Source organism: Pinus tabuliformis, chromosome 3_1 (assembly GCF_031772625.1).
Source record: "Pinus tabuliformis cultivar Carrire ecotype Pingquan chromosome 3_1, CPIR1, whole genome shotgun sequence".
NCBI classification, from domain to species: domain Eukaryota; kingdom Viridiplantae; phylum Streptophyta; class Pinopsida; order Pinales; family Pinaceae; genus Pinus; species Pinus tabuliformis.
Genome location: NC_142301.1, coordinates 310,997,549 through 311,023,228, shown reverse-complemented (window position 1 = coordinate 311,023,228; position 25,680 = coordinate 310,997,549).

The following is a 25,680-nucleotide window of genomic DNA, read 5'->3' as shown; positions in this document are numbered from 1 at the left end:
TAAATAATAATAATAATAATAATAATAATAATAATAATGTATAAGCCTAAAAACCAATCACTGATTGGCAGTCTTATCCAGAAAATACAAGGCAAAAATTAGAAACTTCTAATGCCCTATATTTTCCAAAAAAAAAATCTCTCTCATTTCACTCATAGTTGTTTCATTTCATGTCATTTCACTTCATTTCATTTCGCCATCACATTCCACCAATAAAATTCCTTTCATGTTCAGTTTTCCATATATCCTTCATTTAGTCATCTTTCATTTCCATCCATCTCCATTCACTCCGCCAAGTCATATGTTATTCACTATGTCAGTTTCCGCAGCTAAATTTTGATTCCACAGCTAAATACTGATTCTGCAGCTGATTGTTGATTCCGTAGCTAATACTCTGTTACTCTGTAGTGACAGACAAACGTTAGCCAAGTAATGATGAAAACCAGATGCAGGTATGGAAGAAGAAAATATTTTGAAGATGTCAGCACCTAAAAGTACCTACAAGAGGCAGCCAATCAAAAGTTAGTGAATGGAAGTGGTAAGATTCTAAGGTATGAGCAAAATCAATTTCAAATAGCATTTTAAAACACATAAACTGTAGAGTTGTAAAATCACAAGCTCCATCATGTGTAATGATTCAAATTGATAGCTTCCTTAACTCCTCCATGACCTTTGCATAACTCCACCATGATCTCTGCATCAAATTCTAACGGCCTCATAATCCTCTTCCAAATCTAACTCATACTCAGTTGTACATCTGCATTACACCTATTGAACAGGTTAATCATGAAGATGTAAGCCAATTGACCATGGCTCTCCTCTGACACACCACTCTGCGGCCTTTTATTTCAAAATTCTGCCAGTCTCACTCTGTTTCCATACTCTCACATCGAGTCTACAATTGCCAGTTCAGGTTTTGTTTATACAAGCCTCTACTCCATGAACTTGTTTTCATTGCATGCTCCGTATTCTTCCCATTTTGTAACCACTGTTTTTTTCACAATCCTCCTCCATCTTCCGCTTATATAACCATTCTTCCTCCGTGAAGCCATCACTTATAGAGGTATTTTTTAAGCAAGAAGGAGGAATGGGCCTTCTGGTAAGAAAAGAGCCGAATGGGGCTAAATTCATGGAGGGTTATCCACAATTAAAGAGCACGTTAAGGAAAGCAAGGTGGCTGCAGTTTATCCATAAATTCAGGGGTCATAATAAAGAACTCACGAAGACGTTTGCAAGGTCCTTCAATGGCATGGAAGTTGAGATTAGGGATATCAAATTCTCGGTAACAGAGGCATCCATTGCAGCAGCAACAGAGCTCCCACAGGAAGGAGAACAATGGCTCAAAAACAAATAATTTAATGAGAGAGCCTGGAGGATCATTTTGCGTAACCTAGGTATGGATACAACCGTTTTTAAACATGGAATTCATGTTTCAGGCCTAAAGGAAAAATGGACTAGTTTGTCGTTGATAATTCAGAAGTTCATTACGTGTGAAGGATGGTATGGGTCTATGTACATGTACCATATAAGGTTATTAATGAATTTTCTAGAGAGTCAAACCATTAATTTGCCTTATTTCTTGTTGAGTAGCTTGAAAAATATGTCTACCACTATACAAAAGAATTTGAATGATGTAGAGCCTCATCTTTATCATCACGACCTTGTTAAAATTCTGGTTGAAAATCAATTGAAGGAAAGAAAGGACACATGGGAACAATTCCTGATTAGAAATTTCTTTCAGGACCCACCTGAAACACCTGAAGGTAGCTCAACAAGAAAAAGTAGGAGAAGAAAAACAAGTGTAAACATTCAAGTTACTCCTACTAGTATAACTAAAGAAACCAGTAAGGAAGAAATGATGTCTGAAACTTTGACTGAGGTTAGAAAACAAGAAAAATAGAAAGGGAAAAGAAATTTTGAAGACATTTATTAGACCCCAGAACCTTCTTCAGAAGAAGAATAGATACTTTCTGAAAGGCTAATTCATCTTAAAGAACAGGCAGTTAAGGCAAAAGAAAAAGGAAAGGAGAAACAGAGCGTAGAAAAGGGGGACACCAGCTCACAGAATTTAAGAAGGAGCTCAAGACTTAAAAGAAAATTGAAGAAATTTCAAATCATAGGGGCTTACTTCATCGACTTAAGAAGGGAAACACCAGAACAGTCACCATCAATCACTCCTCTTGACCATAGTCCACAACATTCTCCTTTTTCTCAACCAAATTTTGAAATCAGTCCAAGGAAGACCACACCAGAAATTGATCCAACTCAGCAACAGATGTATGATTTTATTGAATCATTGGAAAAGACTGCAACAGAATAGGGAACTTCATCTAATCAGCCTGGTACAGCTCAGGAAACTTTGATCCAATCATTAAAACAAGAAGTTTTTAAACTGAAGTCTTGAATAGACATATCAAAAGGGAAAATGAAACACTGAAAGAGTAGAATAGGTTGGACAAAATCATCCATGACAATACCATGTTGCATTTAGGATTGTGGCACAAGAAAAATAGGAAATTGAAGAGGAAGAATAGGAGGTTGAGCAGAGCTCTCATCAACCTCAAATACAGGTGCCTTATGATGAAGCCCATGATGACAGTGACACCAAGGAAGAAGAAGAGAAGGCTAGATGTATTAGAAGAAGTATTAGAGCAGATGAATTGAAGGATGGATAGTCACAGTTTTGGTTGCATGAGGACTTGCAACATTTTCACAGTGGGGGTATGTTGAGCCCGAGAACTACCTCTCTTCTACATACTTTCCTAGACCTTTTCTCTTCCATTTTCCCACATCAGTGCCTCATAAGCTATCAAAGATTGTTACATATTGATTCTAGGAGTGCATTTAAGTGGTTTTCTAACTATATCCTTGTGTGTGCTATTTTATTTAGATTTTGTTCATCAGCTACGAAATGTAGCCACTTTTTGTAGCTGACTCGCAATTCCGCAGTTGTTTTCATTGTTATGTAGCTTACAAGTGTCGGCAGGTGAAACGAGGCACGTGGGTAGATCAGAAATGATCTACACATGGACAAGGTCCTATCTGTTCAGCCAAGTTCATGAACAAAGGTATCAGTCAAAGGATGGTCAAATAAAGAGTCCTACATCAAATAGGTCTCTATTTCAGCACGTGAAAAGTTCGAGACCGTTCCTAGGTTTGTGGATCCGCTTTTGACAACTGCAGGCTGTCTCCATGATGCAAATCCAACACCCACCTTTTGTAGATTTAATTTTTATGGCAACCAAGAGGCTAAACTTACAGGTTTTTTTCTATTTACGTGTCCTCTGCTGAAGATTTCTCTCAGAAAAATAGTTATCAATTTTCATGTATAAATAAAGCGTTTGCAACACAAGTAGCTAGTTCAGATATTAGGATTGATGTTGTTGTTTTAAATTCCATTTTGTTGTTGTAACGAGAAGACATACTCTCTATTTTGCAATGTAAAACTCTGTTTTCTTATGATTGTGTAAAGCATGGTTGCGAGGTGACAACGTGTTAACCAAAGGCTGTGCAGAGGGCCCCTGCTGGCTGAGGTTTTGCTTTTCGTTTTGTAAAGTTTTCATGTATCTTTTCTCTTATTTCCACTGTATATTTCTCATAATTTGTTTATGATGTTAATCATTTTTATTCCTGTACATGATTTTGCAGCATTGCATATTTTTCACTGACACTGATCAGTGTGTTTCAGGATAGGTTATGCTCGAGCTTTTTCATATAATTTTTGCATCAAGTAGTGATCTAATATTTGCATCTACTTTAGCTTTTAAATTTCAATTGTTATGCTTTGGTTTTAGTAAGATTTCTTTGTTGCTATTAGCTAGTTTAGATATCAAGTTCTTCATTTTATTTGATGTTATCTCTGGTGCCATGGTTTAACCCGAGAAGTTAATTGGCGAGCTATCGGATTATAAGTGAAGTAATTTGATTTTGCTTTCATTAATCTGCAAGTAGATAGTTTAGATATCAAGTTCTTCATGTTATTTGACGTTATCTCTGGGGCCATGGCTTAATTCGAGAAGTTAATTGGTGAGCTTTCGGATTATAAGTGAAGTAATTTGATTTTGCTTTCATTAGTCTGCAATTTTTGGTTTTGAGTGCAGTAGTTTAGATTTTATTTCTATAATTAGATGGGTAGCAGAGACACTAACCTCATGATCAGTGTTTCATATTTTTCTTGATTTAAGTAACTACATATTTACATTTCTGTTCAAGTACTGATTTTATCAATAACATGTTTTGAGATCTTTTGAAGTGCTAAGTCTTGGAAATTACCATAAGAGACATAAACCTTGTCTTAAAATCTATATCCATACTTGCCCTCTAAAAGTATTCTTAAGACTTGAGAATAGGATTTCCATTTGCATTAGACACCTTAGGAGACCAACAAGGACAAAACCCCAAAAACAAGATAAAAACTAAAAACAGTAAAAGTAAGAAAGAGGTTGTCTTGCACATACATGCGCCACACTTAATCAATTTACGACTCCTGGATTGATAATTAATGTAGCAATTTAGGACATACTAAATTGACTAAACACCCTGATATACTTGCCTTCATGTAGCCCTAACCAGGGGCTGTGGGGCTTCAGCACTACTGGGGCAGCGCTCTGCACTATTTCCCTAAGTCACACTTGAGATCTTATCTATCTTCCTTCACCAATTAGTTATCTTTGCGTAAATAGAAGCTTTGTGTTATATTTAGTTATACAACACACATATAAGTTCATGCAGTAAATAAACAATACACTTTCAATTTATACCCAATAATACATTAAACAGGAAAAGATATGTAGAGATATGGTAAAATTCTCTTTCTTAATCCTTCCCATGGTTACACACTCAACCTACCTTGTGCACTCAGCTGCGGACTACTAGGCCTCTGCGCACTGAGCTACAGAGCCTTCTTCTACTCTACAACCCAAAGACACAATTTACACTTCCACTCAATCTCTTAGACTCATCATGCTTCTTTTCTATTAGCTATATGCTCTCTTCTACACTTAGACCCTCGCTCTATTTATACAATCCCATGGTCCGCGGACCATGGGTAGGTCTATCAAGCTGACATTACATTACAAAAACGAGGGCGGACAGCCCTGCGACTCTATTATGACATCGCACTCCATGCCCATAATTCGTGGAGCTTTTACAAAGGATTTGGTCAAAAGTTGGGCTTTAAGCCCCAAAACATGCCTTGGGGGGATTCCATGCCCAAAAATTACATTATTCAGATATACACCATTATTCATCAACATATGCAATTATATAGAAAGAACAACATCCTCATCATCATTGCAACGAAACATACATCAAGACACCAGGATTGGTCCCAGACCAGGGAAAAACCCTCTATGGGGAAAAACCTTGCAAATATTCTTCTTCTTAGATCATCATCAAATGATTCAGAAAAGAGAGTATAATGATCCATAACTTTATCTATGCAACAAAACAACTATGATATCCATGAAACAGATCTAATCATGGTTATAATCAAAACCCTCATTCTAATGGTTGTAATGTGTTGTTACCCACTATAGTCAATTGTTGGATATTGGTTAACATTGTTGTCACTGAGTGAAATCTTCATAATATTAAAATCTCATATTTGAGTCCTAGACGCATGGAGGAGGAGCTGTGCGAGTGCCTATAACAATCCTTGACGCTCTCTGTGAACTCTATTCCATCATCTATGGTTGCTCCAACGCTTCTCAAACCATTTTGTGTGTGTGTCTGGGGACCAACACACCAGATGTGATGCAAACCCTTGGACACTCTCTTCCAATTACTGTGTGTGCATCCGGGACTGCTTGGATGCTCTCAGGACTACTCTATGTGAGCATTTGAGGACCGACACCTCCAGATATGCCTTTGAAACCCTACATGCTCCCATAGGATTTTTTTCTAGCGTCTAGGGCTCTCTGGATGCTGTCTTAACCATTGTGTGTTACCATATACGGACTAAAATTCTTAGTTTTGTGCCATGTCCAAGAATAAAAAATGCCTATATCAGTGCGAGCTTCATCCCTGATATTTAAAACCCTTGCACGAACTATCCTCTGACAGACCTGTGTGAAACAAGACAATAAGAGAAGAGAGGATGGCTTGATGAATGTGTATAAATGATCTTAACGTATATTTTATTTATAGGATTTCATGAGGGTCCACTTAGAGTTGAGGCTGACCTGTCCAATTTAACATGTGCTTAGGGCCGACCTAACCCAATATACATGAGTGAATAAATAAATTCAAAAGCCAATTTCGCTTGTCCAAATAAGGTGATATTTAGGTCGATTTTAGTCCTCTCTAAAAAAGGAATATAATGCAATCATCATCTTGGTCATTTGAGTTTTCCAAGGTGGAATTTCACTGTAGATGAAAAAATTAACATGAGCTAGACAAGAAGGTCATAAATTCAATGAATTGTGTTATAGCTCCGATACCACTTGTTGTGGATCTAACCCAAAGATATTATGATAATAGAAATAAACCCAGAAACAATAAGAGATTATGATAATAGAAATAACCCAATAATAACAAGATAGAAATAGATAGGAATGCTTCTTTATTATCAAAACCCTTAAGGTAGGGCAACACCATACATTCACTCCTTAAGGAAGGAGAACACTCCACAAGCCATATGCCTGTTCATACAATAATCCTTCACTGTATCCCATGTGGAGTCTCTAGCCTCTATATAGGCCTCATACATACAATACCATGGGTCATTACCATGGTTCCCTCATGCCATCAACTAATACTGTTAGCTACCTATACCAATAGGTTTCATATTTCATGATTGGAAAATAAAATTCCAAATATGCTCTGCTTTGGTGATACAAAGATCCCATATTTAGAAGAGAAGGCAATGTGTGTACATAGCTTGATGATTGACTCAATTTTGGATGGATGGTCCAACAGCTTAATCTGGATCATGCCATGTTTCAATTTTCTGTTGTAGAATAGAGAAAGAAGTCTGTCCAAACTGTGTAATCTTGGCAGACCAGTAGCTAGGTAGAGAAGTAAGGTTCCCAACTGCTTAATCTGGGACTTTGGAAGCAATAAGGGTAGCCTGAGATAGAGAATCAAAAGAAAAAGCCAAAAGAAAAGAAAGGGCACATAAGGGTCTGCAAGTCTAAGTGCACCCTCCATGAAGAAACAAAAAATGCTAGGCAAGTAGATGGGTAGGCAGATGGGGTTGCAGAAATGTCATTCCTTACAATTGAATGTTTGGTAACCTATTTATAAAGGAACATCAGTGGATAGAGAAGCTCCTCTTCTCCATCATGTTGTAACAAAGCAAAGGAGCATGACTAACTCCCTTTTCTCCCCTTTCACATTCATTACTAACATCCCTTCATCAGTTGTGTTCATGAAAGAATTTGAGGTTTTATGTTGGTTCTTATTCCTTTAAAAGCCACATTTCTTGTCTAAAATTCTTTTCATTTTGATCTACTCCCTAAGCTAAGTTGTTTTCATATAAACTTAGGGATATCACTCCTCATTCACTTCTTCCATTCATATTAACCCCTAACTTCTTATTATGTAAATCCCCTATGTTACCCTTTTTCCTACTATTATAAACACTATGGTGTATAAACCCCAAGCATTCTATAAATATCCCTTCCCCCTGGCATTATAGCCATATGTTCACAGTCAGGGATTAAATTGACATCTGGTCAGTTTAAGAACCCAAACCCTACCCCTCTTCCCCCTTCAGAAGTTATCTAAACCATTTAACCCCTTCATTTGCTAAAGAACCTTGTAAAAAACCCATTTTCACCCCTAACACGCTCATTTATAAAAATACATAAAAAACCCACATTTCGGCTTTATCCAAAGTTTGGCGCAAAAGCGCATTTGCATTGAGAATGCATTGAAAACCATACAAATCGTCGAAAGTCCTAAAGTCCCCGCCGGGCGCATCGTCCAAAGAAAATATTATTTTATTCCCGCCCCCTTCCGTATTGACCTGGCACATTAACGATCCATCGACCGTCGGATCTGGCCTTTTTCATCGGACGGCCCTCATGCATATTGGACAGGGCCCGACGTCCGTAAGTTACCTTCCGAAATTTGTCAGAGGGTGACGTCAGGCCTCTGCCACGCGTCACCCCCAAATCGTATCGGAGCGCCCTCTGACAACTCCACTTCCGTATAGAGAGCGGTGCGATATTATACCGCTTACCGTTTCCGGTTTCTGTGAACCCGCCTTGCCGTGTCACTGCTACATCACCGTCGCGTCAGCGCCCCCGTCCGCCACTGCTCTGACCTGCCCGCCACCTCACCATCCCCGTGGACCACTCACAAGCCGCCACGTGTCTCGATGACGTCATGCTGACGTCATCCGACCCTGACCCCACCTGATGACATCATGCTGAAGTCATAAAAAAAAAGCGCCAAATAACCCAAAAGTCTATATTTTGGCCAAAATTCATGTTTTTCGTTACTTTTGCAAAAAAGACTGTTACTCCCCCTGCATGCATTTTACGTCCAAATCCGTAGCCAACCAGCAGAAATCAACCAAGAGATTGCCGACGCTTCCTTCCCACCTGCATTTGCAAACTTTGCCAAGCAATTCACCAGGTATTTATCAAATTTACCTCCCTTGCGCTCGGTTGTGTCCATAATTGTCTAAAACAAAATTAAAAGAGTGGGCAAGCTTATAATTTACCGGCAAATCCCCTGTGGCAAGCCTCCATTTTCAACTGTTAAGTCGAAATTCGCCTGCAGAGCCTTGTCTACCCGAGTTTTCACAAAACATACAGTTGGTTCGCGCATTCGTGAACTGAGAACCCAAGCTGCACCAATTCACCGTAAAGAGAGTTTTTAAGGCCAGGCATTTGCCCTATCAGTGCTTTGTGCAGTATTTCAATTGCTGCCATTGCCATTTTATCCTCTGTTCCTCAGTAAATAACCTCTCTTTCCAAGAAACACTCCTTTGTGTTGCTCTGCTCAATAACACCAGTTTACACACAAACAGAATCCTAAAGTAACCATGGATGCACCAGTAGCTCCTGTAGCCTTGAATATTGCTCCATTAAATGCCCCTCAGAGAGAATTGGAATGGCAACCATTAGCAGACCTGGATTATCAAATATCAGAAGAAATGCTAATGCACAGCAAGTACCACATCCACTTGTTAAACGAATTGAAGATTAAACATGAGACTGGAACAGATGTATTGGGCATTTGGGATTCTTTCCTCCCTATCTTCAAGCTCCCTCAGGTCAACCAGTTTCCTGACCTAATCCACCTATGTGCTGACTGCTACGACGCCACTCAGAGGGCTGTGATTGACCCTTCAGGCTCAGTTGTTTTCTATGTCACCCCTGAAGCCATCAGAGAGATGCTGCACTTCAAAACTGAGAAGAAATTAGTTCCTTTATCACTGATTGATCTGATAAAGCAAGGAGCTAAATTGATAGATGCTCAGGTCACCAAACTAAATCAATTGTACATTGACTCTGACACCGTGAAGTACCCTCCCATTTCTCATGTTTACCTCAACCAATTGGGCAGGGACCTTGTAGACATGATCAGTCCCATCCTGGGCTATAATTCAATTGAGTTTGTTGATGAAACTGTGCTGGTGATGATGCTCATGTTTTCCCCTGGCAAGTCTCCAATCTGTTATGACTATGCCACCTACATATCTGACAAAATACATGAGCAATTGATGAACTTGTCAAGAGAAAGGGTGTTCAGATACACCTCCTACATCTACCACTTAATTTTGTATTATCAACATGAGAAATTTCATTTTGCTATGAAGAGAGTGGATGCACAAGGAAATCCAAGGTCAGTGGTTTATTGGTCCTCTGCCTTCCACTGCAGATCTTGTTCTCCATACACTTATTGTGAGTTTATAGACCTCTTCATCCACCCAGCCATGTCTTTGCTTATGAGCTCACCTCCTCCAAGACTAACTGATGAGATGCAGAGGATTCTTCAGCTGTCTAAGGTATACAGCATTGGGGATTGGTACTATTACCAAAACCACACAGTCATCAGAATATATGGGTGTGAGTTGCCCCCATACAGATTGCCCAAATATGTGCCCATGAGATTGTTTGCCCTTGAATACTTCAGGCAGTTTGGGAACGCTTATGTGCTACATTTTTCAGGCAAAGGAAAGAAAGCACAACTCAAAGTAAGAAACCAATTAGGCCACTTCATTTACAACAAAAGGGAGGAAGGTTGGCAAGAAGCAGACAGAATGCTAGAATCCCTTGGCCTACAGACCAGTTTCCTTTGGAAACCTTATGACCCCAATCACTTCATAACTTTAAGAAGGGTCAAGTATAGGCTGGCCAGTTATGACCACGTAAGGTTGCCTCACATAGAAAAATATGAAAATCAAACAAAGTGGAGGAGAGGCACCTTAGAGGAAGTTGTCACACAAGAAGAATTAAACCAAAGAGCAGTTAAAAATCTCCAAAAGATGGCTCACTTAGAGCTTTGTGCACAGGTATTTTCTCTTCCAGGCACTCAAGTGGGAGCAGCTGCCTCATCCTCCACAGCACATCAGCAAGCAGCCAAAGCTACTGATCAAACCTCCAGCAAAGGCAAAGAGAAAGAGATGGAGCCAGAGCAGCCACCTCATGAACAGGTATAGCAGCAGGAAGTGCAGCAACAGCCACAGGTACAACAGCAACAAGGGGGGCAGCAAGAAAAGGAACAGCCAGTGCAACAAGGGCAAGCATCACAGGCCCCAAAATCCACCAGGCAGCAAGCTCAGGACACTCTGCCTCCTAGGCAGGAGACAATAGTGGAGGCCTCAGTCCTCCAAACTCCACAAAAAGAAGACATAAGTAGAAAGAGGGATAGAGAGACTCCCCTCACAACATCAACAACTCATGGGGAGAAAAGACACAGAATGAATCCCCTCTCAGAGGAAGAAATGCCTATAGGGAAATCTTTGGGCATGGGCCCACCTAGTATCGAGGCATCTGCAAGTTCCTTCCAGCAGGAACAAGAGAGGATGATCGGAGGAGAAGTCAGCTCCTCAAGCCAGCAAAGAGGGGGTGAACTAGGCATCAAGCAACAATTCATTGATATAAAGAAGAGGAATGAGCCCATAAGAATACAGCTATATAATCATTTGTTGAAAATGGCTCCCACTAACTAGCAGAGACTAATGTCTGCATATGATGTCCAGGAGGGCAAGATGATCATGAGCCATTTTACGCCAGCAGTGTTGCAGCCGCAGTCAGCTGCAGATTACATAAGGACCAACCTTGAGGTCCTTGCCAAGGACATCCACCCAATGGATAAAATCGAATTACATAAGCAAACGGGTGAGATGGTGTATGCCTCCTTGGCAGATAAGACATTGGAGAACTACAGGCTAGAAAATAGCCTAAATAATATAGCTGCCCAACTTGAGTTGGAGAGAGCATCCTCTCAAGCAAAGGACAACAGAATCAAAGCCTTAGAGGAGATAATCATAGAACTTGGGCATGATCCCAATGATATAAAGGCTGTACAAGCATTATTGAAGTTAAGAGATGCAGATATGGCAGCACTAAGGAAAATGGTAAAAGTCCCAGCAACCATTCACCCACAAACTGAAGAAGTTGCCCAGCTGAGACATGACCAAGATGCAGCAGCTATGCTGGTGTCATTATACAAACAGCTGATCTAGACACCGGAGAAATTGGGAGAATCAGACGCTGCACAGGCTGCACTGCAGGTAGCATTACAACAAAAAGAAGGAGGACAAACATCTTAGCCTCCTCCAGAAATAATTAGCCTGGAGGAACCTCCTCAGACTACTGCTCCTCCTCTTGAACAAACAACACCATCTACATCAGCACCAGTGCCAACAACAGAGCAAGCTCCAAGCCTGGATATGCAGAAGCTCAAGAATGAAATCCAAGCCCTGGAAGCCCAAATGGCAGAGCTAAATGAGGCCAGGGAGAATCTAGCTAAGCTCAATGAAAGATATGACAAATCCAAGCAGACTGTAGCAGAAAAAGGAAGGGAAATAAAGGCCCTTAAGGAGAAGATAAAGGAGCTGGAGAAGGAGCTCACACTTGACAAAGTGATAGCTGAGCTTAGGACAGTTTTATGGGCCAACATTGGCCAATCAATCACTGATCAATGGCAATACATTGAGACCATTCATGAGTAGATAGAGCTCATAGGGAAAGCACATAGGGAAATCCAGAGAGCAAGGGCATCTCTAGGCAATATGCCTGAGGTTGCCAACAGAAAGATTAATGTGCTTAATAACAGAACAAATGCTCATCTGGCAATGATGGGAATTTCCAACAGGACTGAGACCATTTTGCTGATAAAAAGAGTCCTAACACTAAGAAGCCTGGTACAAACACTAGAAAGAAGAAGCCAGGATATGCAGACAGAGGTTAATAAATTCACGGACAAATTTGTAGCACTGCAGAACAGAGGTCTTCCTAGCTTACTGAACAGCGCAGGAAGACTACTTTCCCATGAACATTATGCCAAAAGGGTCAACACATTTGCTACAAATCAGATTACAGAAAGACCCAGCACTTCAGAAGAATCAGGGCCAGCATCAGGGCAGAGTCTCTACACCAGGGTTGAGAACCTATTTTTCATCATGAATGAGATCAAACATTTGTTTGAAGTGCCTCCAAATTTCTACAAATACACAGAGGCAGATGAGACTCTAGAGGCAATCCTGAGACATCAATTGCCCACACAGGAGGTCTGGACCAAATTGATACAGTTAATACTGTAAACCAGAGCCTGTATTCAAGTTTTTTCATTTTAATATATAAGTTATCATGCACAGGAAAATTTTGATAAAATCAGCATGCATGGAGAAGAATGGGCTGAGCCAACTCAGCAAAACTATTCGGCCACTAAAGCAGCACTGACAGTCACAGGTGACAGGGCCGAAAAGATACAGGAGGACAGAGCCACAAAGACACGTCATCCAGCATTTATAACAGAAACATTCAACCGACTCAGTAGCCTCCAAAGGTCAAAAAGTCTTCTGACAGAATTGAAGAGCATTTATGTTGTATTCAAAGCTGTAATAACTTCTTATCTGTTGTTCTGTACAAGTTGGTGAACATATTTATTTCTCAGATGACTCAACGCTTCAGATATTTTGTATGACCGTTTGTATATATTCCCCCTCGCATGAGTTTGCAGGGGTTGTTGTTGATTTCTCTTCTAGAGTTTCTTATGCTGTAAATTTTCAGAGTATTAATACAAAGGCTGATGGAATTTCCAAAGTTCTGCATTATCTGAGTCAGTGTGGTGTTTTGCTGAATGTTACAGGATTCCTGCGTACTTCATGGCACAATAAGTTTTCCTTAAAAACTCTTCGTTATGTTTTTTTTGTTATCCTTTCATAGCTCATTCATGTTTCTGTGTGTCACAGTTAATGGCAGAGAAAAAGAATAGTTCCAGGATTTATTCACAGAATACCCTGAACTCAATCTATGCTGTTATAAATGTCTTTCTTCAGTTATAGTCATAAGGTGTAATTCTTAACTGCTGCACCTCCAAACTATATCTTTCACAGTGATTGTTGTTTCAGGAATTCAAGTTTGCTCCTGTGCAATATACCCCTTTCTTACACCCCAGCTTAGTGGAAAATTATTAATTGCTTTTCACTGGTTAAACACACTTCATAATCACAATTTCAATTTTGTTTCATGATGTATTTAAATGGCCTTGCAGTTTCAGCAACTCAACTCAATCCCTCAGACAACCTGTAGCCACAGACTCCATTTCCCAATGGACTAGAGTTATCTGAAGACTTCCACCTTAGATACAGAAGACATCCCTCAACCAAAACACAAAACCAAACCCTGAATTCATAACTAGCCTAAAATCTTCACAAAACAGAGACAAACCTTAAAGAGAGAGCCCTCTCTGATTACAGTTTGGCTAGAAGCTGTAATCCAAAGATTGGTTAGTGGTTACCCCGGCCGTATTCCCTTGGGAGTCAAAGGGAACAACCTAGGTGTTAACATAATTGGCGACTCCACTGGGGAGTTCCTCAGGATTTTCTAATTTCTGTATATTTCTTTAAGCTGCTTCAGTCAATTTTCATGCTAGCTTTAAGATATACACAGTCACTCCAGAATCTTGTCTGGCCCTTGTAGACACAAAAATATTCCAAAAAACATACTCAAAAACAGGTTCAGAAGCTGGCTCCCAAGAAGAATCTGCGATATACAAGGTCAAATCCTGACCCCAATCCACCAACTGTTTTTGAAAATCCTAATACAATCCCTAAAATCATTAGGAAGCAGCAAGGACAGGAAACTCTTACTGATTTAAGTCCTGAGACAGCTTATCCAAACCCTGTTCCAACTCCAAACAAGGTTCTATTTCGATCTACCCTTGATTCCCCCAGTTCACCATCCACATCTCAAAGCCCTCCTTTCACACCTCCATCCACTGCACATATTCCCTTGACCAACACTCTAGTTTCTACCGTTCCCACTACCCCTGTTATCCCAGTTTTTCCTGTCAACCCTATAAATCCTGCAAATATGGCTAATAGATATGCACCCCTGCAGTTGCCTGCTAATGCTGCAGCTCTACCTCAGGACTACCAATCCAAGATCTCATATTTTGACTCCACTGGCCCTTTCACAGCAATTCAGCATGCCAAGAGGATGCAAGACCATTTTGAGAACTATGAAATAGATGATGATAGTGTGAGAATGAGAATCTTTGTTCAGAGCCTGACAGGGGATGTAAGAACTTGGTTTAGATCACTGGCTGTAAATACCATCACAACTCCTGATGAGCTTTATCAAGCCTTTACTAACAGATGGGAGAAAAAGAAAGATCCCCTGCACATACTTGGTGAATATGATACAATCAAACGAGGTCCTCAAGAGACCGTTTTGGAGTATTGTGCAAGATTCAACAATGTATATAACGCAATACCACAGAATTTAAGACCTCCTCCTGATTTAGCCTTGTACAAATTTCCTGATGGTTTTGACCCTGATATGGCATATCAATTGAAGGAAAGAGCCCCTGAAACCCTTGAAGATGCCCAAAAGGTTGTTGTCACAGTAGAGGCTAACCTGATTGCCAAAAGAAACAGGGCAAGATTGGAAAAGAGAACCACCTTCAAAGAAGAACCCTCAGCCTTTGATCAAAAACTGGATGCAATACTCACTGGTATGAAGAGATTGGGTGATAGAGTAGAATCAGTTGAGAGAAAGTCATCATGGGAAGCACCACAAAATAACCCTATCAGGAATCCCAATTTTAGGAGAAATCAAAACCCAAACGCTGGCAAGGCCAGTTCTGATCCAGACATAAGACCTCCTTTCCAGGAAAACTATACTGAGGCATCCACTTCGAATGAGCAAACAGATGACACCCACATTAACCTGATGGGCCTGAATGATGAGCAGCACGTTTTACTGAGTCAAGAAGATCATAAGGATGATGACATTCAGCAATTCCAAACCAGGTCAGGTGAGTCATTTGACTTTAAACAAGGATATGACACAGCTGTTTATGAAGTTCATAAGCAATACAAGCTAAGAAGCAGAACTATAAATATAACACAGCCTGAAAAAACAAAGGATAGCCAGCAGCCCAAAAGAGCCATAGTCACAGAGCCAAATAACACAACTGATTCAGTTACAAATGAAATAACCGTTCAAGAAGTCACTGAACCATTGCCTTCAAAACAACAGCCTAGGGCTACATCACCCTTGCACCCTAATCCAAGTAATACTCCTCAAGAGATGAGTAAGAAGGACAAGCCTCAAGATCAAGAAAAGAATCAAGAAGAAGACTTAGTGAACAAGGAAAAGGCTGTCACCCACAACACCAAGATCCCATCTGAAAGACCCTTTGACTTAGAAGCTGAAATTGGCAAATTGAAGGTAGCTATTCCTCTTTCAGAACTAGCCAAGCATGACATTTATAGACAACAAATCAAGAAGTCCCTTCAACTTACTCATAATAAATATAATGTCAATGTGTTGGATGACACCCCAGAATTTCTTTTCGGTCCAAAGGTTGATGGAAAGACAGCAGTTACAGGGATCTTACCTTTCTATGTCAGCCTGCATGTTCATGATAAGATACTACACAATGCAATGTTTGACTCAGGTGCCTCTCACAACTTGATGCCTAAATCAGTCATGGAAAGATTGAATCTAGATATTACAAGACCATATAAGGACTTATTCTCATTTGACTCCAGCCAAGTTAAGTGTTTAGGTCTGATAAAAGATCTTTGTGTGTCACTTGTCCAATACCCCAATAAGACAATCCTGATGGATGTTGTAGTTGCTGATATCCCACCTAAGTATGGGATGTTGTTATCAAGATCATGGGGGGCTAAACTCCAAGGTTCCCTACAATTAGACATGTCGTATGCAACCATCTCAGTCTTTGGTCAACCCAAGAGGTTATATAGAGAGTCACTTATGAAATACATGGTCAGCAGTGAAGAAAAACCTCAAAACTTTCCCATATATGCTGTCCATTCTGATATAGATTCATATATTCTCTTCAATGATAATTCAGGTCTTACAAATGATGATGAAACCAAGACACTCAAACAAGATCAGGACATTAATGAACAAGCTGCTGCTCTAGAAATAAAGCTGATCCAATCAAGTGATGAGACTGTCCTAAAAGACAAACTAAATGAAAAACCAGAACTTCAACTCACAATCCCAGATCACAGAGAAGTTATTAAGTCTCCCCTAGAACAAGAGATCCTATGGTTCCTTGAATTTGATGGGTCAGTCAACAAATTAGGGGCAGGAGCTAGAGTTTGGATACATAATAAACAAAACAGTCATGCAGAAGGCCGAGCCTATAGGCTAAATTTCAGATGCACTAATAACATGGCAGAATATGAAGCTCTTTTACTAGGCCTCAAACTAGTAAAATCCTTACAAGCCACAAAGGTTTCAATCATGGGAGATTCAGACTTAATTATCCAACAAGTGAAGGGAAATTTTGTCACCAATGACAAAAGGTTGAGATCTTATAGGTCTATTGTTGCTGAAATACTAAACTCCTTCACTGAATTTCAAATCGCCAAAATTTCTAGGACCCACAATCTTCATGCTCATAGTTTAGCCACATTTGCGAGCACCTGTAAACTACTCTTTGAACCTAGCCATTGCTTTACAGCTGAGATTAAACACAGACCTTCTGTCCCAAACAATGTTAAAGACTGGCAAGTGTTTGAAGATGATACACAAATAAATAATTTCTTGACCTTGCAACAAGAATTTGCAGGATTAAACATTGACACTGAGGGAGCAAGTCAATCACAAATACAGAGTGAACAGAACAACAAGCCAATATCACCCAAGACAGCTCACCAAATCCTACATCCAACAATTTTTAACAAAAACAACATACAAGAAATTCAACAAACCAGTTATGAAGAGATAGTTGCTACAGAGGCTGAAATCATAGAGCTGAAAGACAATTTTCTTCCAACAGGCCTAACTCCATTGGAGGACATTTTTGACTCAAATGATATCCCTAGAAAACCAAAAATGCAGCCCCTTAATGCTGCCATTGAGGAATGCAACATTGGAACTAGTGAGAAGCCCAAAATAATAAAATTGTCTGCATCCTTACCTCCTGATCAAAAACCCAAATATATTGACCTCTTCAAAGAGTTTCAAGATGTCTTTGCATGGGGTTATGAGGATTTAAAATCCTATGACACCTCTGTTATCCAGCATACTATCCCTCTCAAGCCTAATCAGAAGCCATTTAAGCAGAAATTGAGAAGGATCAATCCCATGCTTCTCCCTTCAATCGAAAAAGAACTACAAAAAATGTTTAAAGCTGGCATCATAGCACCCATCAGGTTTTCTGATTGGATTTCTAATTTGGTACCTACAAGAAAGAAAACTGGTGAGATAAGACTTTGTGTTGATCTTAGAAATCTAAACCAAGTGTCCCTCAAAGACAACTATCCCTTACCTAAGATGGATCACATTCTCCAAAGAGTGGTAGGGGCCTCAAGGATCTCATTACTTGATGGATTCTCAGGCTTTAATCAAATCCTAGTGCACCCTGATGATCAAGACAAAACTGCATTCACAACCCCATGGGGAACTTTCAAATATGTATAAATGCCTTTTGGATTGAAAAATGCAGGGGCAACATTTCAAAGAGCAATGGATATTGCTTTTGCCAAAGAGATTCATGACTTTCTTGTCATTTATTTGGATGACCTCACACCTTTCTCAAAATCTGACCAAGAACACTTGAAGCATTTAAGGCAGATCTTCTTAACATGTAGGAAATATGGAATTTCCTTGAATCCCAAGAAGTCTCTATTTGGTTTGGAAGAAGGTAAGATGTTAGGGCATATCATTTCAAAGGATGGCATAAGAATTGACCCAGACAGGATACAATCTATCTTACAAATGCCCCACCCAAGAAACATCAAAGAATTGCAAGCTTTCTTAGGGAAGATCAATTTCTTAAGAAGGTTTATCCCAAACTTAGCAGAATTGATCAGATTACTAAACAACATGCTAAAGAAGGATTCAAAAGTGAAATGGACAGTAGAAGCAAATCAAGCCTTTGAAGGTATAAAATTGGCCCTTACCCAAACCCCAGTCTTAACAAATCCCCAATTTGATAGAGAATTTATCATTTTTTCTTTTGCCTCCCAGCATACCATTGCTGCTGTTCTATTACAGAAAGATGACCAAGGAAATGAGAAACCCATTGTTTTCTTTAGTAGAGCTCTTAGAGATGCACCTCTGAAATATCAGATCATGGAGAAACAAGCTTATGCTTTGGTCAAGGCCATTAAAGACTTCAGGATTTACATCCTTTATTCCCATGTTATAGCTTATGTGCCAAGTCCCATTGTGAAAGACATACTCACTCAAGAAAACTTAGAGGGCAGAAGAGGAAAATGGATTGCCAACATTTTGGAATTTGATATTGAAATAAAACCTACAAAACTAATAAAAGGGCAAGGTTTGGCCAAATTAATGACAGAAGCAAACTTCCAAGCCTTAGACATAAACCAGCTGGACAATGAACCAGAGCTGGCGACTCCAAAGATCAATGTAGCCTTTGAACAATCCCCTTGGTATTCTGATATCTGTTATGTGTTACAAAACCTGTGTGCTCCCCCAGGATTGTCCAGAACTAAATGTAGGTTCCTAAAAATGAAAGCTTCAAATTTTTGTGTTATGGATGGCAATTTGCTTTGGAAAAACCATGAGGGTATATTGTTAAATTGCCTGATTGAGAATGAGACTAACAATGTCACCAAAGAATTTCATGCAGGTGACTGTGGTGGACACTTGTATTGGAAGTCCACTGTGGATAAGATACTGAGGGCTGGTTACTATTGGCCCACTGTTTTCTCTGATGTCAAGAAATTTACCACCTCATGTCATAAATGTCAAGTGTTTGAGGGAAAGAGAAAGTTACTGCCACTTCCTTTGAGGCCTATTGCAACAGAGAGACCTTTTCAACAATGGGGCTTGGATTTCATTGGGGAAATTCACCCTTCATCTTCAGGCCAACATAGATGGATTCTAACAGCTACAGACTACTTTACTAAATGGATTGAAGCTGTTCCATGCAGACAAGCAAATGATTCCACTATCATTCAGTTCCTTGAGACCAATATTCTTTCTAGATTTGGCTGTCCTGATAAGATAATAACAGACAATGCTGCTGCCTTCAGATCTAAGAAGATGGTGAATTTCTGCCACAAATTTCACATTACCCTGGGCCATTCTACTGCATACTATCCCCAAGGAAATGGCCTAGCAGAATCATCAAATAAAAGCCTTGTAAACATCATAAAGAAGGTGTTGGAAGAAAATAAGAAGAATTGGCACAAGAAGCTTGTGAATGCTTTATGGGCAGATAGACTAACAACCAAGAGATCAATTGGGGTCAGCCCATATGAGTTAGTTTATGGATTAGAAGCCAAATTTCCCTCATCACTAGGGGTTCCTGTCATGAAACTTCTTCAAGAAAGTCAAGCTGAACCAAATGATATGCAAAGAAGGATCAATCAAATGATATGTTTGCAGCAAACTAGAGATCAAGTTTATGGCAGAGTTCAAGTTTTACAAGAAAAATTAAAGAAAGCTTTTGATAGAAGGACTAAGGCAGAAGATTTCAACATTGGTGACAAAGTCCTCAAGTGGGATTCAAGAAGGGAAGATAAGGGAAAACATGGAAAATTTGATTCCCTTTGGAGAGGACCATTTGTTGTTCAAGCAGTACAAGGAAACAATACTTATTTCCTTAAAAGTCTTGATGAAGCTGATTTGGATGAAGGTCCTGTGAATGGCAGGATGTTGAAGCACTATTTTGACTACTATCCATAAGTGCAGCCTATGTTTCCCTTGTGCATATTCAGGTGTATATATTACTTTCTGTTAGCATATAAAAATTCAGTTTCTTAAGTTTTATAAGTTATCAGCAAAAGGCAAATAAGTTCAGAGATTTACCAAGATGGGAAGAGCACAATTTTGGGATTTCAAAGAGAAATACTGCAAGTTTGATACAAGAAGTCAAGGGCCAAGGCATTCTGACCTGCTGTTCTTGGTCTTTCAAATGAAAAACCATCCCCATGTGGAGCCACTGTTAGCTACCTATACCAATAGGTTTCATATTTCATGATTGGCAAATAAAATTCCAAATATGCTCTGCTTTGGTGATACAAAGATCCCATATTTCCAAGAGAAGACAATGTGTGTACATAGCTTGATGATTGACTCAATTTTGGATGGATGGTCCAACAGCTTAATCTGGATCATGCCATGTTTCAATTTTCTGTTGTAGAATAGAGAAAGAAGTCTGTCCAAACTGTGTAATCTTGGCAGACCAGTAGCTAGGTAGAGAAGTAAGGTTCCCAACTGCTTAATCTAGGACTTTGGAAGCAATAAGGGTAGCCTGAGATAGAGAATCAAAAGAAAAAGCCAAAAGAAAAGAAAAGGCACATAAGGGTCTGCAAGTCTAAGTGCACCCTCCATGAAGAAACAAAAAATGCTAGGCAAGTAGATGGGTAGGCAGATGGGGTTGCAGAAATGTCATTCCTTACAATTGAATGTTTGGTAACCTATTTATAAAGGAACATCAGTGGATAGAGAAGCTCCTCTTCTCCATCATGTTGCAGCAAAGCAAAGGAGCATGACTAACTCCCTTTTCTCCCCTTTCACATTCATTACTAACATCCCTTCATCAGTTGTGTTCATGAAAGAATTTGAGGTTTTATGTTGGTTCTTATTCCTTTAAAAGCCACATTTCTTGTCTAAAATTCTTTTCATTTTGATCTACTCCCTAAGCTAAGTTGTTTTCATATAAACTTAGGGATATCACTCCTCATTCACTTCTTCCATTCATATTAACCCCTAACTTCTTATTATGTAAATCCCCTATGTTACCCTTTTTCCTACTATTATAAACACTATGGTGTATAAACCCCAAGCATTCTATAAATATCCCTTCCCCCCTGGAATTATAGCCATATGTTCACAGTCAAGGATTAAATTGACATCTGGTCAGTTTAAGAACCCAAACCCTACCCCTCTTCCCCCTTCAGAAGTTATCTAAACCATTTAACCCCTTCATTTGCTAAAGAACCTTGTAAAAAACCCATTTTCACCCCTAACCCGCTCATTTGCAAAAATACATAAAAAACCCACATTTCGGCTTTATCCAAAGTTTGGCGCAAAAGCACATTTGCATTGAGAATGCATTGAAAACCATACAAATCGCCGAAAGTCCTAAAGTCCCCGCCGGGCGCATCCTCCAAAGAAAATATTATTTTATTCCCGCCCCCTTCCGTATTGACCTGGCACATTAACGATCCGTCGACCGTCGGATCTGGCCTTTTTCATCGGACGGCCCTCATGCATATTGGACAGGGCCCGACGTCCGTAAGTTACCTTCCGAAATTTGTCAGAGGGTGATGTCAGGCCTCTGCCACGCGTCACCCCCAAATCGTATCAGAGCGCCCTCTGACAATTCCGCTTCCGTATAGAGAGCGGTGCGATATTATACCGCTTACCGTTTCCGGTTTCTGTGAACCCGCCTTGCCGCGTCACTGCTACATCACCGCCGCGTCAGCGCCCCCATCCGCCACTGCTCTGACTTGCCCGCCACCTCACCATCCCCGTGGACCACTCACAAGCCGCCACGTGTCTCGATGACGTCATGCTGACGTCATCCAAAAAAAAGCGCCAAATAACCCAAAAGTCTATTTTTTGGCCAAAATTCATGTTTTTCGTTACTTTTGCAAAAAAGACTGTTACTCCCCCTGCATGCATTTTACGTCCAAATCCGTAGCCAACCAGCAGAAATCAACCAGGAGACCGCCAGCGCTTCCTTCCCACCTGCATTTGCAAACTTTGCCAAGCAATTCACCAGGTATTTATCAAATTTACCTCCCTTGCGCTCGGTTGTGTCCATAATTGTCTAAAACAAAATTAAAAGAGTGGGCAAGCTTATAATTTACCGGCAAATCCCCTGTGGCAAGCCTCCATTTTCAACTGTTAAGTCGAAATTCGCATGCAGAGCCTTGTCTACCCGAGTTTTCACAAAACATACAGTTGGTTCGCACATTCGTGAACTGAGAACCCAAGCTGCACCAATTCACCGTAAAGAGAGTTTTTAAGGCCAAGCATTTTCCCTATCAGTGCTTTGTGCAGTATTTCAATTGCTGCCATTGCCATTTTATACTCTGTTCCTCAGTAAATAACCTCTTTTTCCAAGAAACACTCCTTTGTGTTGCTCTGCTCAATAACACCAGTTTACACAGAAACAGAATCCTAAAGTAACCATGGATGCACCAGTAGCTCCTGTAGCCTTGAATATTGCTCCATTAAATGCCCCTCAGAGAGAATTGGAATGGCAACCATTAGCAGACCTAGATTATCAAATATCAGAAGAAATGCTAATGCACAGCAAGTACCACATCCACTTGTTAAACGAATTGAAGATTAAACATGAGACTGGAATAGATGTATTGGGCATTTGGGATTCTTTCCTCCCTATCTTGAAGCTCCCTCAGGTCAACCAGTTTCCTGACCTAATCCACCTATGTGCTGACTGCTACGACGCCACTCAGAGGGCTGTGATTGACCCTTCAGGCTCAGTTGTTTTCTATGTCACCCCTGAAGCCATCAGAGAGATGCTGCACTTCAAAACTGAGAAGAAATTAGTTCCTTTATCACTGATTGATCTGATAAAGCAAGGAGCTAAATTGACAGATGCTCAAGTCACCAAACTAAATCAATTGTACATTGACTCTGACACCGTGAAGTACCCTCCCATTTCTCATGTTTACCTCAACCAATTGGGCAAGGACCTTGTAGACATGATCAGTCCCATCCTGGGCTATAATTCAATTGAGTTTGTTGATGAAACTGTGCTGGTGATGATGCTCATGTTTTCCCCTGGCAAGTCTCCAATCTGCTATGACTATGCCACCTACATATCTGACAAAATACATGAGCAATTGATGAACTTGTCAAGAGAAAGGGTGTTCAGATACACCTCCTACATCTACCACTTAATTTTGTATTATCAACATGAGAAATTTCACTTTGCTATGAAGAGAGTGGATGCACAAGGAAATCCAAGGTCAGTGGTTTATTGGTCCTCTGCCTTCCACTGCAGATCTTGTTCTCCATACACTTATTGTGAGTTTATAGACCTCTTCATCCACCCAGCCATGTCTTTGCTTATGAGCTCACCTCCTCCAAGACTAACTGATGAGATGCATAGGATTCTTCAGTTGTCTAAGGTATACAACATTGGGGATTGGTACTATTACCAAAACCACACAGTCATCAGAATATATGGATGTGATTTGCCCCCATACAGATTGCCCAAATATGTGCCCATGAGATTGTTTGCCCTTGAATACTTCAGGCAGTTTGGGAACGCTGATGTGCTACATTTTTCAGGCAAAGGCAAGAAAGCACAGCTCAAAGTAAGAAACCAATTAGGCCACTTCATTTACAACAAAAGGGAGGAAGGTTGGCAAGAAGCAGACAGAATGCTAGAATCCCTTGGCCTACAGACCAGTTTCCTTTGGAAACCTTATGACCCCAATCACTTCATAACTTTAAGAAGGGTCAAGTATAGGCTGGCCAGTTATGACCACGTAAGGTTGCCTCACATAGAAAAATATGCAAATCAAACAAAGTGGAGGAGAGGCACCTTAGAGGAAGCTGTCACACAAGAAGAATTAAACCAAAGAGCAGTTAAAAATCTCCAAAAGATGGCTGACTTAGAGCTTTGTGCACAGGTATTTGCTCTTCCAGGCACTCAAGTGGGAGTAGCTGCCTCATCCTCCACAGCACATCAGCAAGCAGCCAAAGCTACTGACCAAACCTCCAGCAAAGGCAAAGAGAAAGAGATGGAGCCAGAGCAGCCACCTCATGAACAGGTACAGCAGCAGGAAGTGCAGCAACAGCCACAGGTACAACAGCAACAAGGGGGGCAGCAAGAAAAGGAACAACCAGTGCAACAAGGGCAAGCATCACAGGCCCCAAAATCCACCGGGCAGCAAGCTCAGGACACTCTGCCTCCTAGGAAGGAGACAACAGTGGAGGCCTCAGTCTTCCAAACTCCACAAAAGGAAGACATAAGTAGAAAGAGGGACAGAGAGACTCCCCTCACAACATCAACAACTCATGGGGAGAAAAGACACAGAATGAATCCCCTCTCAGAGGAAGAAATGCCTATAGGGCAATCTTTGGGCATGGGCCCACCTAGTATGGAGGCATCTGCAAGTTCCTTCCAGCAGGAATAAGAGAGGATGATCGGAGGAGAAGTCAGCTCCTCAAGCCAGCAAAGAGGGGGTGAATTAGGCATCAAGCAACAATTCATTGATATAAAGAAGAGGAATGAGCCCATAAGAATACAGCTATATAATCATTTGTTGAAAATGGCTCCCACTAACCAGCAGAGACTAATGTCTGCATATGATGTCTAGGAGGGCAAGATGATCATGAGCCATTTTACGCCAGCAGTGTTGCAGCCGCAGTCAGCTACAGATTACATAAGGACCAACCTTGAGGTCCTTGCCAAGGACATCGACCCAATGGATAAAATCGAATTACATAAGCAAACGGGTGAGATGGTGTATGCCTTCTTGGCAGATAAGACATTGGAGAACTACAGGCTAGAAAATAGCCTAAATAATACAGCTGCCCAACTTGAGTTGGAGAGAGCATCCTCTCAAGCAAAGGACAACAGAATCAAAGCCTTAGAGGAGATAATCATAGAACTTGGGCATGATCCCAAGGATATCAAGGTTGTACAAGCATTATTGAAGTTAAGAGATGCAGATATGGCAGCACTAAGGAAAATGGTAAAAGTCCCAGCAACCATTCACCCACAAATTGAAGAAGTTTCCCAGCTGAGACATGACCAAGATGCAGCAGCTATGTTGGTGTCATTATATAAACAGCTGATCCAGACACAGGAGAAATTGGGAGAATCAGACGCTGCACAGGCTTCACTGCAGGTAGCATTACAACAAAAAGGAGGACAAACATCTCAGCCTCCTCCAGAAATAATTAACCTGGAGGAACCTCCTCAGACTACTGCTCCTCCTCTTGAACAAACAGCACCATCTACATCAGCACCAGCGCCAACAACAGAGCAAGCTCCAAGCCTGGATATGCAGAAGCTCAAGAATGAAATCCAAGCCCTGGAAGCCCAAAT